The sequence below is a fragment of the Trachypithecus francoisi genome, unplaced genomic scaffold (assembly GCF_009764315.1).
Source record: "Trachypithecus francoisi isolate TF-2019V2 unplaced genomic scaffold, Tfra_2.0 Lachesis_group13, whole genome shotgun sequence".
Classification (NCBI taxonomy): domain Eukaryota; kingdom Metazoa; phylum Chordata; class Mammalia; order Primates; family Cercopithecidae; genus Trachypithecus; species Trachypithecus francoisi.
In genome coordinates this window covers 51,372,288-51,386,699 of record NW_022681458.1, presented here as the reverse complement: position 1 = coordinate 51,386,699, position 14,412 = coordinate 51,372,288, and the positions used below count along the sequence as shown (strand labels likewise).

General features: G+C 41.9%; 1 protein-coding gene and 1 long non-coding RNA gene across 7 annotated transcripts in view; one reads left to right on the top strand and one right to left on the bottom strand.

Annotated features, from left to right (window-relative positions):
- Positions 1–2,788: 2,788 nt before the first annotated feature.
- Positions 2,789–14,412, top strand: part of INPP1 (inositol polyphosphate-1-phosphatase) — a 38,649-nt gene continuing 27,025 nt past the window's right edge. For 2 of the 6 annotated variants that reach the window (XM_033230850.1, XM_033230843.1), the window contains exon 1: positions 6,161–6,293. The gene's annotated coding sequence lies outside the window, so the exon portion shown is untranslated. Of the gene's footprint in view, positions 2,953–6,042; positions 6,294–14,412 lie in introns of those variants that run through there. The other 4 variants (XM_033230849.1, XM_033230845.1, XM_033230846.1 and 1 more) reach the window with 4 other exon arrangements.
- The window catches only part of LOC117094722, a 30,661-nt gene continuing 26,239 nt past the window's right edge, over positions 9,991–14,412 (bottom strand). Inside the window, exon 3 of the long non-coding RNA XR_004441658.1 lies at positions 9,991–10,066. This is a non-coding gene — a long non-coding RNA (uncharacterized LOC117094722). The remainder of the gene's footprint in view (positions 10,067–14,412) is intronic.

Here is a 14,412-nt window from a genome sequence, read left to right as displayed (position 1 = left end):
TCAGGAGAGGTTTTTTTGGCATCGTGTATGTGGTGACAGATGCAGTAATGAGATGGACCACATCCTTCACAGTGAGGAGTGTCTTGAATAGGTAAAATCATATTGTCAACTGAAATTCTAGGAATCTAACCTAAAGAGATATAACAGACACTTGATATTTAGGAAGGTATATCTTCCAGACTCTTGGATTTTCCAAATGTCTGTTTTCACACTGTATTCCAAGGAGCCCTGGGGTTCTGCAGAGGCATCCCAAAGTCAGCTTCAAAGATAGGAAGAAGGTTTCTCCAATGCTGCCTCAACCAGAGCAATTTGGCATTTATCTAATTTTTATGTTAGATTACATATAAGAACTTTTTTCTTAAAGATTCCACTGAAAACATCAAAATGTGGACACCACTGTACAGTATATATAATTTCTTCAATAAAATGCAATGGAGCATTACTTCTCAAAAACTACTGGAGAAGTGGAGAGTAGTCAGAGTGTTATAATCCCAAACACTGGCCTCACAGCATTAATTTAAATCCCCGTTTCAGGAAATGTGTAAATCACTCTATAATTACCTTGTAAATAGTCAAAAGCTCGGATATGAAATCTGAAAATATCCAGGGCCTGCTGCAATAAGGATAAAAGATTTGTGTTCCATGATGATCAACTGTGTCCTTTGATATATTTAGTCTGTCATAACAGGAAAAATTTCCACTCAGATGTTTCAGCTGAAGAGATTTTACTGAGGGAACTATTTATAGAAGTTAGGGTTAGGGTTGGATGAAAGGAAACAACAAGAAACATGGAGGTACCCAGGAGTTAGCACAGCTGGGCCTGAAGAAATAAGGGGAGGGAATCATGTCAGTAGAGCCCAGTGAAGGCTGGCACAGTGGAGCAGGGCTGCCTTGCAGGAAGAGCCTTTGAGGGACAAAGCCACCACCAGAACCCAGCCAGAAGCAGGAAAAGAGGTGGTGAGACATATCCTAACCTTTTTTCCTTTTCCATCCTCCAAGCTACTGATGGTGTTACCCATTCGTCAAAACCAACTGGCATGAGACCCCAGCTGGAATCGTTTATGAAAAATTCCACCTTCTGAGGCACAGAGTCTAGCAGAGAAGAGCAGAAGATGGCACTAGAAGACAACAAGTGGAGAATAACCAACATACTTATAACAGTGAAATACAAGTGCCCCCTCATCTGTGGGGGATACGTTCCAAGACCCCTCATGGATATCTGAAACTGCCAATAGTATGAACCCTATATATACGATGTTTTTTTCCTATACGTACCTATCTATCATAAAGTTTAAGTTATTAATATAAATAAGGCGCAATGAGAGATTAACAACAATTACTGCTAATAAAATAGAATAGCCAGGCACAGTGGCTCATGCCTGTAATCCCAGCTCTTTGGAAAACCGAAGAGCTGGGAAAACTTGAGGCCAGGAGTTCCTGGGCAACAGAGTAAGACTCCATCTGTACAAAAAATTAAAAAATTAGCTGGGCGTGGTGATGAACACCTGCAGTCCCAGCTACTTGGGAGGTTGAGGCAGGAAGATCACTTGAGCCAAAGAGTTTGAGGTATGGTGAGCTATGATTGCACCATTGCACTCCAGCCTGGGTGACAGAATGAAGCCCTGTCTCTAAAAATAAAACAGAAAAGTAAAATAAGATAGAACAGTTATACAAATATATTTTAATAAAAGTTATACACTGTGACCATAACTTTTGCAGTTTGAGGTACAACAGCAAAACTAACATGAATTTCTTTTTCCTTCACAATTTCATAGGTAGAAGGTTCATTCTTATCATAGATCTTAGCGACCTCAGCATAAGAATTTTTTTCTTTCCTTACTAATTCAAAAACTTTCGCCTTTTCACTTAAAAGAAGTACTTTATGACTTTCTGGAATTTTTCATTTAACATTTTCAAATCTTGGTCGATCCTAACTGAAACTTTGGAAGCAAAACCACAGATAAGGGGAAACTACTGTACTGGGAACTCAGATGTTCGATAATAGAGGAAACCTTAACTAAATAATGATATTAACCATTCTGCAATTCAATAAAAGTGCTCAGAAGACCATTATGTAATCAGGGAGTACAGAAGAGAGAGCAACCAACTACTTACACAGATTGTAATAAAAGATTTTCCCAAATTAACAAATGAGGTGCTTTGTTGTCCCCCAAGCAAAGTTTCTTATATTTTTGCTAATTATATAAACTATACATTTCATTATGGGAAACACATACATAAAACAAAAAACAAATATCTACAATTCCATCCCCTGCCCTAGGCCACTATAAATATCTGTTTGTATCTTTCCAGATTTTTTTTTCTATGCACTTACATACACAGGATTATGTTGTTTTGGGGATCACACCATATTATTCTGTAAACTGTATTTTCCACTTAATAAATCATAAATACTATTTTATGCAATAGATACCACTCTCCAACATTTTAAAATTTTAACACTTTTTAAAAACTTGCCTCCGTGTATCTAGTTGTAACTAATTTTTATTCTCAGACATTTAGTTTGGTTTCTCTTTTGGCCATTACCAAATGTACTGTGATGAGATTTTACATTTTAGGGGTGATATAGTTTGGATGTCCCATTCAAATTTCATGTTGAGATAGACTCCCCAGTTTTGGAGGTGGAGCCTGGTGGGAGGTGTTTGGATCATAGGGGCGGATCACTCCTGAATGGCTTGGGCCATCTCCTTGGTGATAAGTGTGCTCTCACTCTGAGCTCACAGGGATCTCATTGTTTATGTGGCTCCTCCCCCCTCCCTCCAACTCCTTGTTCCTGCTCCCACCATGTGAGACACCTGCTCCCCATCACCTTCCAGCATGATTGCAAGCTTCCTGAGGCCTCCCCAGAAGCAGATGCCATTATGCTTCCTGTACAGCCTGCAGAACCATGAGCCAGTTAAACCTCTTTTCATTTAAATTAACCAGCCTCAGGTATTTCTTTATAGGAATGCAAGAACAGCCTAACAAGGGTGGGGGGAGGGAAGGCAGTTTTTAAACACACACACAGAAGAAAAGCAACAGAGACAGATGTGGCCTTCAAAGCACAAAGTATTTGCCATCCAACCTTTTATAGAAAATGTTTGTATTATAAATTTCCAGGAATGTAATTTTTGAGTCAAAGTGTGTGAACATTTTTGAGGCTTTCACTACATTCTGTCAAATTGCTCTCCAGAATTGTTGAGCCAATTTATACCCTTCTCAGTAATGTATGAGTTTTTTCAGTTGCTACACATCCTACCCCAAGGGTCACTGGCCAAAATTACTAGCTCTGAGTATTATTTTATTCTCAATTTGATGGTGCGTTATCGTTTTAAGTTTTCACTTCTCTTAAAAATGTTTGGTCATTTACATTTTTCTCTCCTGATAACGAATTTGCATTTTGCTCATTTTTAAGAGGTTACTTTTTCTTTCTAAGTCCTCTTTAATAAGAATGTTACGTTTATCTTTCATGTATATTGCAGATTTTTTATAATTTTTACTTGTTTTGAAATTTTATTCTATGGGGTTTTTTTTTGTTTTTGTTTTTTAGATAAAAGAAGTTAAAAGTTCAACAGTCAGATCTGTCACTTTTCCTTTGTAATTTCAGCCTTTGTTTCAAGCTTAGTTTGAGATTAAAAGCAATTCACATGTATTTTCTCCTTGCCCTTTTAATACTTAAAAACATTTAAATCTTTTAATTCTGTTCAAATTTAGTGTCTGGGAAACGTTTTAGAAGGATGAATAGGTAACATTACGTTAGTCTTGGAGTCAGATTGCTGGGTTCAAATTTAGCCTCACTACATACTACATATTTGTGCAAATCTCTTAAACTCTTTAAGTATTAGTTTTCTTGTTTATAAAATGGAGATAACAGCAACACTTACCATAGGGTTGATGTAAGAATCAACAGTTATAAATCGCAGAAAGCACTTAGCACAGTGTCATTAGCTATTATTATAGCAACAAGAGAATGCTCTCCCAGGCAAAAGCAGTAACATGTTTAAAGGTGCAAATGTATGAAATCTGTTTGCATATTCAGAAAACTAGATGTGGTGTAGTAAAATGAGGTGTAATATTGAGGGGTGATTGGTCTTGAATGAGTTGCTTAGGAACTTGCTCTTGATATTATCAGAGATTGGGAGCCAACGAAAGCTTTTAGGCAAGCAAGAAACCCTCCAGATGTGTGGTAGCAAAGTGGAAAATGGACTAGATTCTGCCAGGTGCAGTGGCTCATGCCTGTAATGCTAGCACTTTGGAAGACTGAGGTGGGTGGATCCCCCAAGGTCAGGCGTTCGAGACCAGCCTGGCCAACATGGTGAAACTTCATCTCTACCAAAAATACAAAATTAGCTGGGCATGGCAGGCGCCTGTAATCCCAGTTACTAGGGAGGCTGAGGTGGGAGAATCTCTTGAACCAAGGAGGCAGAGGTTGCAGTGAGCCAAGATCACGCCACTGCACTCCAGCCTGGGCTACAGAGACTCTACCTCAAAAAAAGAAAAAAAGAAAAAGAAAAAGAAAAGAAAATATACTAGATTCATATCCCTTGCTCCACCCTGCCTTTCCCAAATTTAAATTCCTGCTTCCTAGAGGCAAATTCTTTCACCTTCTATGTCTCTGGTATTTATCTCCTTACTTTTAAGAATCATGTTTAAATTGTTTCTTGATTTTGCCATCATAGATATGATTATGAGGCTAATTAAACAGTAACCCTAACCAGCTCTGAGAATGGACCTAAGAAATGAATGTGAGAAAGAAAGTAGAAGCAGCCCACTTGCTAGGGAGTGAAAGCCAGAGAAGGGTGGGAGGATGCGGGGAGAAACTGTGTCAAGTTGGAGACCCCAGGGGCAGGCTAGGAGCAGTACCATGAGTTCCATTCAAGAAGCCAAACGTTTTAAGCACCATTTCCTGGAGTTTGCCAAGTTGAGTACTGCCTCAGCCTCGTTTCTTGGTGGTTCCTCACTGCTGAAGAGGACCAAGTGTTGACAACTCAGTGAGGCAGTCTCAGCTAGTGTGGAAAAATGTAGCTAAGAAAAAGTGCCAGATAGAGCTTTAAGCAGAGCTTCCCAACTGGATGCCATGAAACGAATGACAGGGATGCAGACACAGTATGGGTCTTCTCAGTCCTCCAGGTGCAAGGGCCCATTCGCCTTCTGCAGGAGCAGCCTCTTCTGTTTACCCCCATTTTGAGCCTTGTAATATCATCCTTTCCTACCTGTGCCAAGAAGTGAAAAGGTGTGCGAAGCGCCGCTTTAGAAGGCCCAGTGCATTCACAAACATCAGCTTCTGGGCAGGACTGCTTGGCCTCTTCTACTTAAAAGCTTTGTGTTGCCTTTTTAAGGTTTCTGTTCCCCCACCCCCACCCCGCCCACCAACACCCATTCCTACCTCCATCTACGGTTCAAAACCCAAACCATCCTTAAGGCACACTGTATCACAGCATCAAAGGCTGGAGAGAGATGAGTTCCCCACCCTTGATGCGCTTCCTGTCCAGGTGACCCGAGGCCCACTCCTTAAGCGGTAAGGCCCAGAGACAGTGCTGTGGCTTGAGGAACATCCAGTACACCTGGCATTTCCATTAGAACAGTGGGACCCGGATACCACTGGCAGGAAGTCCATCTTCACAGCTGCCAACCCATCTGTCAAACCCGCAGTCCCCTATGAGAGTACAGATGAATGGAGGAGGAAGATTTAAAAGTGAATTCGTGGGCGGCGACAAAGAAACAGCAGCAGTGGCCGAGCGGACTCCAGAGCCCTTCCCTTCTTGGCCCTCCCTCTGAATCATCGCGCTCCACTTGTGACGTCGCGGACGCCCGGCTCGGGCAGGCGTGGGGGGCCCGCGCGTCCCGGGAGCCCCGAGGCGGCAGCGCGCGTTTCCACGCCGCGGTGCCGCGGGAAAGCCGGGGGCGGAGGCCTGGCTCAGGCAGAGCTCGGATCCGGTGCCGAGCCGAGCGGGACCGCGCGTCGCCCGGGCTTCGCCTTCGCTCGCTTGACCTCCGCCGCCCTCTCCAGCCCTTGTCCTCTGGCCGCGCGTGCGGCCGCACGCCCAGCGCCCCTAGCCTGACCTCGCGCCCGGGCCGCGCCTCCTCCTCCCACTCCTCCTGCTCTCCTCCCCCGCCGCTTCCGTTTCTCGAGGGAAAGGCTGCTGCCTCCTGCTCTGTCCGCATCCCCTGCTTAGGTAATACGTTTTCCTCCTTACGCCACCCGCCACCGGGTCCCCGCGCCGCTGCCCCTCCTTCTCAGATCTGGGCCCCGGGCTGGTGAGCGGCGCGCGCCGTCGCCTCTCCGCAGGTAGGTGAGTCGATGGCCCGGGAGGGCTCCTCGCCTCTGCGCGCCGGCCTGCGAGGTCCCTGCCCCGGCAGCGAGGCCGCTCGGGACCCGGCCCGGCCGGGCCAGGCATGCCCGGCATCGCCGCTGCAGCCAGCGCAGAGAGGAGCTCGCGAGTCCCGCGGCGCCCTTGGCCCTGCCAGAGCGGCCCGAAGGGGATGGGGGGCGGGAAGAAAGGGTGGTAAACAACGATTTTTAAAAATCTAATCATTAGCATTTGTAGGACGAAGCAGCTGATCTGACAGTTGTCCAGAGCAGTGGCCCAGCTGCAACAGGTAGATGGCGCAGCTGTCAGTGGCCTCTTGGTCTCACCCTTGGCTTTGAGAGATGCTTCTGAGAGTGTCCCTAGCTGCCGGCTACCTCCAGTGACCTACTTGATGAGTGTAAAATAAACATGATGGGACTATATTTAGAAAAATCTTTACTTCCTTGCTGTTAATTCTCTCTGCATTTTGAAAGGTGGTTTTGTGAGGCGTGCATAATTAGTTGGTGTGTCCAGAGTGGTAGCTGGAAAAAAATATTTAACCTGGGTTTGGCCCTATCATGTAGACGGTTAGGCGCAGAGTGTGAAAGGAAACGCTTACTTTAGTGCATCTATGAAAAACCCTTATGAGAAACCACGGCGTGTTTTTTGGAGATTTCTCGTTTTAAAGCTATTTTTAAAGTGTTGAATAAGCAGAAATTTGCCCACTGTATGATGGTGTTCACTTCAGAAGAACAGTGGATTCAAACTATGGACAGACCACTGAAGTGGATCCCATCTGTTGAGTAAAAGATTTTTTAGCCCTTTTACTCTGATTCCTAGCTTTGAAGCCAGAAAAGTTGATAAGGATCAGCCCTGCTCAACTTGGTAATAGTATAAGGATGAAAGTAATCCACTGAACTACTCTTGACTGGTGTATTAGCTAAGTGATCTCATTCTTACCTTTTTTTTTTTTTTTTTTGAGACGGAGTCTCGCTCTGTTGCCCAGGCTGGAGTGCAGTAGTGCGATCTTGGCTCACTGCAAGCTCTGCCTCCCAGGTTCACGCCATTCTTCTGCCTCAGCCTCTGAGTAGCTGGGACTACAGGCATCAACCACCACGCCCGGCTGATTTTTTTTTTTTTTTTTTTGTATTTTTAGTAGAGACGGGGTTTCACCGTGTTAGCCAGGATGGTCTCGATTTCCTGATCTCGTGATCCTCCGCCTCGGCCTTCCAAAGTGCTGGGATTACAGGCGTGAACCACCGCGCCCGGCTCATTCTTACCTTTTAAAATAGAGAACATAAGGGAAAAAATAAAGGCAATGGAATAATTCATTTTTTCAATACAGATATTTGTTTCCATTCTTATGTAGAGCCTACTTTATTTTTAAGTTTTTATGGATTTTTATACTACTTTTGAAGTTAGCTCTTAGTCATGAAGAGAATTATGTCAAATACATAGAGTTACACTGTACTTTTTGTGTAGAATAAGCTACCACTTTTCAAGCTTTTGAACTAAACCACCACTTGCTTGGAAATTGCAGCTTTCACTAATGCCCTTTAAAATGATATACTTTATTATAGATTTAAATTATAGCTTTACGTGTTATAGTCCTGAAAAAAATGAAAAGATAATTTCTTGTTTGACTTAGAAGGCCTGTGAGACAAAAGTTATAGAGGTTATTATATATTTATTTTACTTTTTAATTCTGTCTCTAATAACAATTAGAAAATGTCTCATTCTATTTCATGTTATACAGAAATTGCTTAAAAGGTAATTATGTTATATAAAGTGATCAATGAAAACAAATGTCATCTTCATTTTTTAAAGGTGAGGATAGTATATATAAGCACTTTTTCCAGATGTGAGTCCTTATGAATGTTCTTGTTAAGATACTTTGAATCTTGTAATGAAGTTAATAAAACTATGTTAATGTGTTTGTTTGGCTGAGAGCTTAGACATAAAGGCTCTGGCTGGCATGGTGGCTCACGCCTGTTATCCCTGCACTTTGGGAGGCCAAGGAGGGCGGATCACTTGAGGTTAGGAGTTTGAGACCAGCTAGGCTGACATGGTGAAGCCCCGTCTCTAGTAAAAATACAGAAATTAGCCAGGCGTGGTAGCAAGCACCTGTAGTCCCAGCTACTTAGGAGGCTGAGGCAGGAGGATCCCTGGAACCCAGGAATCAGAGGTTGCAGTGAGCCCAGATCGTGCCACTGCACTCCAGCCTGGGTGACAAAGTGAGACTTCATCTCAAAAAATAAAAATTAAGTTAAAATTTAAAAAATAAAAGTTCTGTTTCCCATCTCCTGTGATTGATGTTGTGTACTGTTTCTCAAACTTGTCTGATTGTAAAATTCCTCAGGGTAGTAGGCAAGTGGGGGACTAGGTAGAGTATAAAAGCGGTTTAAAAGATTCCCAGATTGCAACTTGAGACTTCCTGGATTAGAATTTCTAAGAGAAAGGAGATATTTCAAATAGACAAAAATGATAAAATTTTAAAATAATCAACAACAACAAAAAAAGGTGAGTTTGGGAAATGCAGGTGGGAAATGACTATTGTTGGAATGAATAGTTGCTATAACTTATTAGGACTCCTGTACATAAAATGTTCAAATATGGAAACTATGATTTTATTAATATGATGATGCCACTCATTTAGGAAATCTGAAACTTTTATATTTTTTTCTGGTCAACTTTCTTCTGATCAAATTTAGCAAACATATTTTTGTCTTTTTTATGTGGTATGTAATGTTAATTCAAGTTCTGAAATGTGATAAGAGCATTTTATTAATGGATGACTAATGCAGATTACTGTAACTAGTATCCACAGCAAAATATTGTACCTAATAATTTCTCTTTCTTTTTTTTCTTTTTTTCTTGAGAAAAGGTCACACTCTGTCATCCAGGCTGGAGTACAGTGGTGTGATCATGGCTCATGCAGCCTTCACCTCTCAGGCTCAAGCAATCCTCCCACTCCAGCCTCCCGAGTATCTGGGACTACAGGCACGTGCCACCATCCCAGCTAATTTTTAAAATTTTGTAAAAATGGGGTCCCACTATGTTGCCCAGGCTGGTCTCAAACTCCTGGGGGCTCGTGACATCCTTCTGCCTCAGCCTCCCAAAGTGCTGGGATTACAGGTGTGAGCTGCTACACCCAGCCTAATTTCTTTCATATTATAGATTTATTTGTTACCTTTTCCATGTACCTGATTAAATACAGGTAAGGCAGGCATGCAGATTTGAATATCTTATTTGTAGCTTTCTTTCTTTTTTTTTTTTTTTAGACGGAGCCTCACTCTGTCGCCCAGGCTAGAGTGCAGTGGTTCGATCTCGGCTCACTGCAACCTCTGCCTCCCAGGTTCAAGTGATTCTCCTGCCTCAGCCTCCCAAGTAGCTGGGACTACAGACGCCCGCTACCACGCCAGGCTAATTTTTTGTATTTTTAGTAGAGATGGGGTTTCTCCGTGTTAGCCAGGATGGTCTCGATCTCCTGACCTCTTGATCTACCCACCTTGGCCTCCCAAAGTGCTGGAATTACAGGCGTGAGCCACCACACCTGGCTCCTTATTTGTAGCTTTTTAAAAAATGACTCCCAACCCCATTCAAAAAAGAAAAAAAAGTTTACTTGGCCATAAAACTTGGTCAATTATATATAGAAAATTAACAAAATGGAATATTAAATACCTATAAAATAATTTGACAAGATGAGTTACCACAATGGAAAATGTCAGAATTCATTTTCCTTTTCTTTCTTCCTCTTTACATTCCTTTTTTTCCTCCTTTTTTGGGGGGGGATGGAGAGGGTGTGTTATTTGCTCATTTGTTTTTATTTTTAACCACTAAATATTTAAAATATACTAAATTATTTATCCATGTTTAAATTAATTTAAGTATTTGCCAACTTTACCAATAGATGTTTAAACTTGCCCTTTTCCTCTAAAGTGACAATGGTAGGCTTTGCTCAATGCAAATGAAAGTGATAATTCATATCAAAGGGATTAAATTCAAGTGACCAAAGAAAATTGTTCTTTTAATATTGCTTAAGGAAAGCATAATAAGTTGATGCCATCATTTTTCATTATCAGCAAATTTTTTTTTTTTTTTTTTTTTTTTGAGACGGAGTCTCGCTCTGTCGCCCAGGCTGGAGTGCAATGGCCGGATCTCAGCTCACTGCAAGCTCCGCCTCCCGGGTTTACGCCATTCTCCCGCCTCAGCCTCCCGAGTAGCTGGGACTACAGGCGCCCACCACCTCGCCCGGCTAGTTTTTTGTAATTTTTAGTAGAGACGGGGTTTCACCGTGTTAGCCAGGATGGTCTCGATCTCCTGACCTCGTGATCCGCCCGTCTCGGCCTCCCAAAGTGCTGGGATTACAGGCTTGAGCCACCGCGCCCGGCCTATCAGCAACTTTTAAAATGAAGACGGAGGCCGGGCGCAGTGGCTCATGCCTATAATCCCAGCACTTTTGGGAGGCCGAGGTGGGTGGATCACCTGAGGTCAGGAGTACAAGACCAGCCTGGCCAACATGGTGAAACCTGGTCTCTACTAAAAATACAAAAATTAGCCAGGCATGGTAGCGCGTGCCTGTAATCCCAACTAGTAGGGGGGCTAAGGCAGGAGAATCGCTGAACCTGGGAGGCGCAGGTTGCAGTGAGTCAAGATCATGCCACTGCACTCCAGCCTGGGCAACAGAGTGAGACTCCATCTCAAAAACAAAACAAAACAAAACAAAACGCCGGTGTGGTTGCTGTATGAAATCAAAGACAAATAGCCTAGTGCCCTTCTTTAAACCTAATTTTCCTACCACTACCCCAACTTGTTTTTTAAAAATATAAGTCAATGAATATTTATTATGCCCTTATTATGTAGATGATAAACATTAAAAGCTTTTGAAATGTGCATTTCTTTGAACTTATAATTTTTCTTTTAAAAAATTGTGGTAAAAGATATCCAATATCAAATTTACCATTTTAACCATTTTCAAATTACAACTCAGTGGCATTAAGTACATTCACATTGTTATGCAACTATCAGCACTGTTCACATCCAGAACTTTTTCATCATCCCAAACAAAAACTCTATACCCATTAAACAATGACTCTACCCTCTCTTCCCAGCCCTGGTAACCACCATCCTACTTTCTGTCTCTACGAATTTGACATTCTGAGTACTTCATATAAGTGGAATCATAGAGTATTTGTCCTTTTCAGTCTGGCTTATTCACGTACCATAATGTCTTCAAGGTTCATCCATGTTGTAGCATGTATTAGAATTTCCTTTCTTTTTATGGCTGAATAATATTGCCCAATCTTGTTTATATGGAAAGTGGATATAAAAAACAGAGAAGTTTTCAACAGGAACAGACCATAGAAATCATCCAGTCCAACCTCTCTGCCCCCGCTTTTCTTTTCCTTTTTTATGTTTACAAAATGGGGAAAACAAGTCCTTCAGAGCTTATATCATGTGGCTGAGTTTACATACCTGATTGGCAAAACAGAGCCTAAGAACCAGCTCTCCTGTGTCCTAAGCAAGGCTCTTTCTACCGCATACCCTGCAGGCCCATCCAGGCCCATCCAGACAATAAATAGTAAGTGTTAAAGGAGCTGGTGCCTCCAATTAGTATGGCATGAGTTCTAAAGGAAAGATAAATTGAATTGGGAATCTTCCTTAATTAATGAAAAATGTTACATTCAAAATAGATTGAAGATTAAGGCTAGCTGTGGTGGTTCACGCCTATAATCCCAGCACCTTGGGAGGCCGAGGTGGGCAGATCACCCGAGGTCAGGAGTTTGAGACCAGCCTTGCTAACATGGTGAAACCCATCTCTACTAAAAATACAAAAATTAGCCAGGTGTGGTGGCATGCACCTGCAGTCCCAGCTACTTGGGAGGTTGAGGCAGGAGAATCACTTGAGCCTGGGAGGCAGAGGTTGCAGTGAGCCGAGATTGTACCATTGCACTCTAGCCTGGGTGATGGAAGTGAAACCCTGTCTGAAAAATAAAAATAAATTAATAAGATTCTAGATTCTGAATAGCAATGATCAAAACTATAAATAATATTCCATTGGAAAATATTCTTGCTACAAACCATACATCTGATCTTTTTTTCTGTCTTGAATTATGCATCAAATTTGTATTTTTAAAAAACTTATTCTTTCAGGCCAGGCACGGTGGCTCACGCCTGTAATCCCAGCACTTAGGGAGGCCGAGGCAGGTGGATCACGAGGTCAGGAGATCGAGACCATCCTGGCTAACATGGTGAAACCCTGTCTCTACTAAAAAATACAAAAAATTAGCCGGGCGTGGTGGCAGGTGCCTGTAGTCCCAGCTTCTTGGGAGGCTGAGGCAGGAGAATGGTGTGAACCCAGGAACCAGAGCTTGCAATGAGCCAAGATTGCGCCACAGCACTCCAGCCTGGGGGCAGAGCAAGACCCCGTCTCAAAAAAAAAATAAAAAATAAAAAATTATTCTTTCTGATAGTTAAGATAGTTACACTGAATCTGCTTCTATTTATATACTATCCGATTTCAGGTTTCATTTGTGACACCAGGGTTCTAGAAAAATCTCTCAGCATACAAAAGCTTAAGCATATACTGTAGTTGGAACACAGCAGATAGAAAAATATCTAACTGAACAAAATTTCTCCTTGATGAAAATACTTCCAACTATGCATAAGGGAGTCTAAAAAATAAGGTCACTATCAAACTTTTTCTTTTTTTGAGACAGTTCACTTTGTCACCCAGGCTGGAGTATAGTGGTGTGATCTTGGTTCACTGCAACCTCTGCCTCCCAGGCTCACACGATTCTCCTGCCTCAGCCTCCTGAGTAGTTGGGATTATAGGCATGCACCACCATGCCTGGCTAGTTTTTCTATTTTTAGCAGAGATGGGATTTTGCCATGTTGGCCAGGCTGGCCTTGAACTCCTGACCTCAGGTGATCCACCCGCCTCAGCCTCCCAAAGTGCTGGGATTACAGGCATGAGCCACCATGCCCGGACAAATTTTAAAGTATTTCTAAATGGAATACTTTTTCACAATTTTCAGATGAGTTCTGAGAAGTATCCGAAATTCATCCTTTATACAACTGTTATGTTACTATAGAATACTTATTATGTAGATCAACTATTTTTTTCGAGCATTTAATTTACTTTACCAAAAGGCAATATAAGTTGACTCTTAGTGGAACAAGGCTCCCTGTTCTGTTCTTAAGTAACCAGTGAGGGTAGAGCTGACTGTTGCACCTGCTCTTTCCTTAAATTGTTGGATAAAAATCAGCTGATATTCCCCTTTCTAAAAGTCTCTATTTTTAATGTGTCTTAATTAATTCTTAATCTTAACTGATTTGGAAAACACGGCTTTAGCACAGGCTTCCATATACAAGCTATTAGGACAACATTTGAGAACAAGGGACATCTTTGTAGTCTATTGCTTTAAGCAGCTTCAGTGAGCAAAAATGTAGGCTAATATGGTCCATTGGTAGCCTCACAATAGAGCAAGCGTAGACTGACCAGTTTAGAGTGATGTGTATGTCATCATCATTTGAGGTGGAATTGAAGTTTGAAGGTTAGGGAGGAAAGAGAGAGAAATGTTAGGGTTAAATAAAAGATTCACATATTCCATATTTAATATATTTTCTTACAAAAGCAAATTTAACTTACTATTTTGAGTGATTTAATTAAATTAATCTTGTTAAAGATAGGTCACCTCTAGATGAAAGGGCATAATTTTAGATTCTGATTTGGTGCTCCAAAAATGTAGTTCAGTTGCTAGTTACTCAAATACAGCCTTGGTTTGTTCTTGTAAATGAATATGGAATATATGTAGACTTTTATACAAATATGGGCCTGTGTGCCTAATGCTGATAAAATACAAGTACAATAAACAGTGTGACAAGGATGAATTCTGTATTTACAAGGTTAAGGGAAAATTCATCAGCCAACATTTCTTGAACACCTCTGAGTTATGCACTACGAGTCCCAAGACACCACATGCATTTAAATCTCTTATCAGACAGAGCATAGACAAGTAAACCAATGAATTGAGTGTTGGAAAGCTGGGATATAGATTTGGCCCATCTCCATTCCCCCATGGCCTAGATGCCTAAGATGGAAGAGGAGTCAGAATGTCTC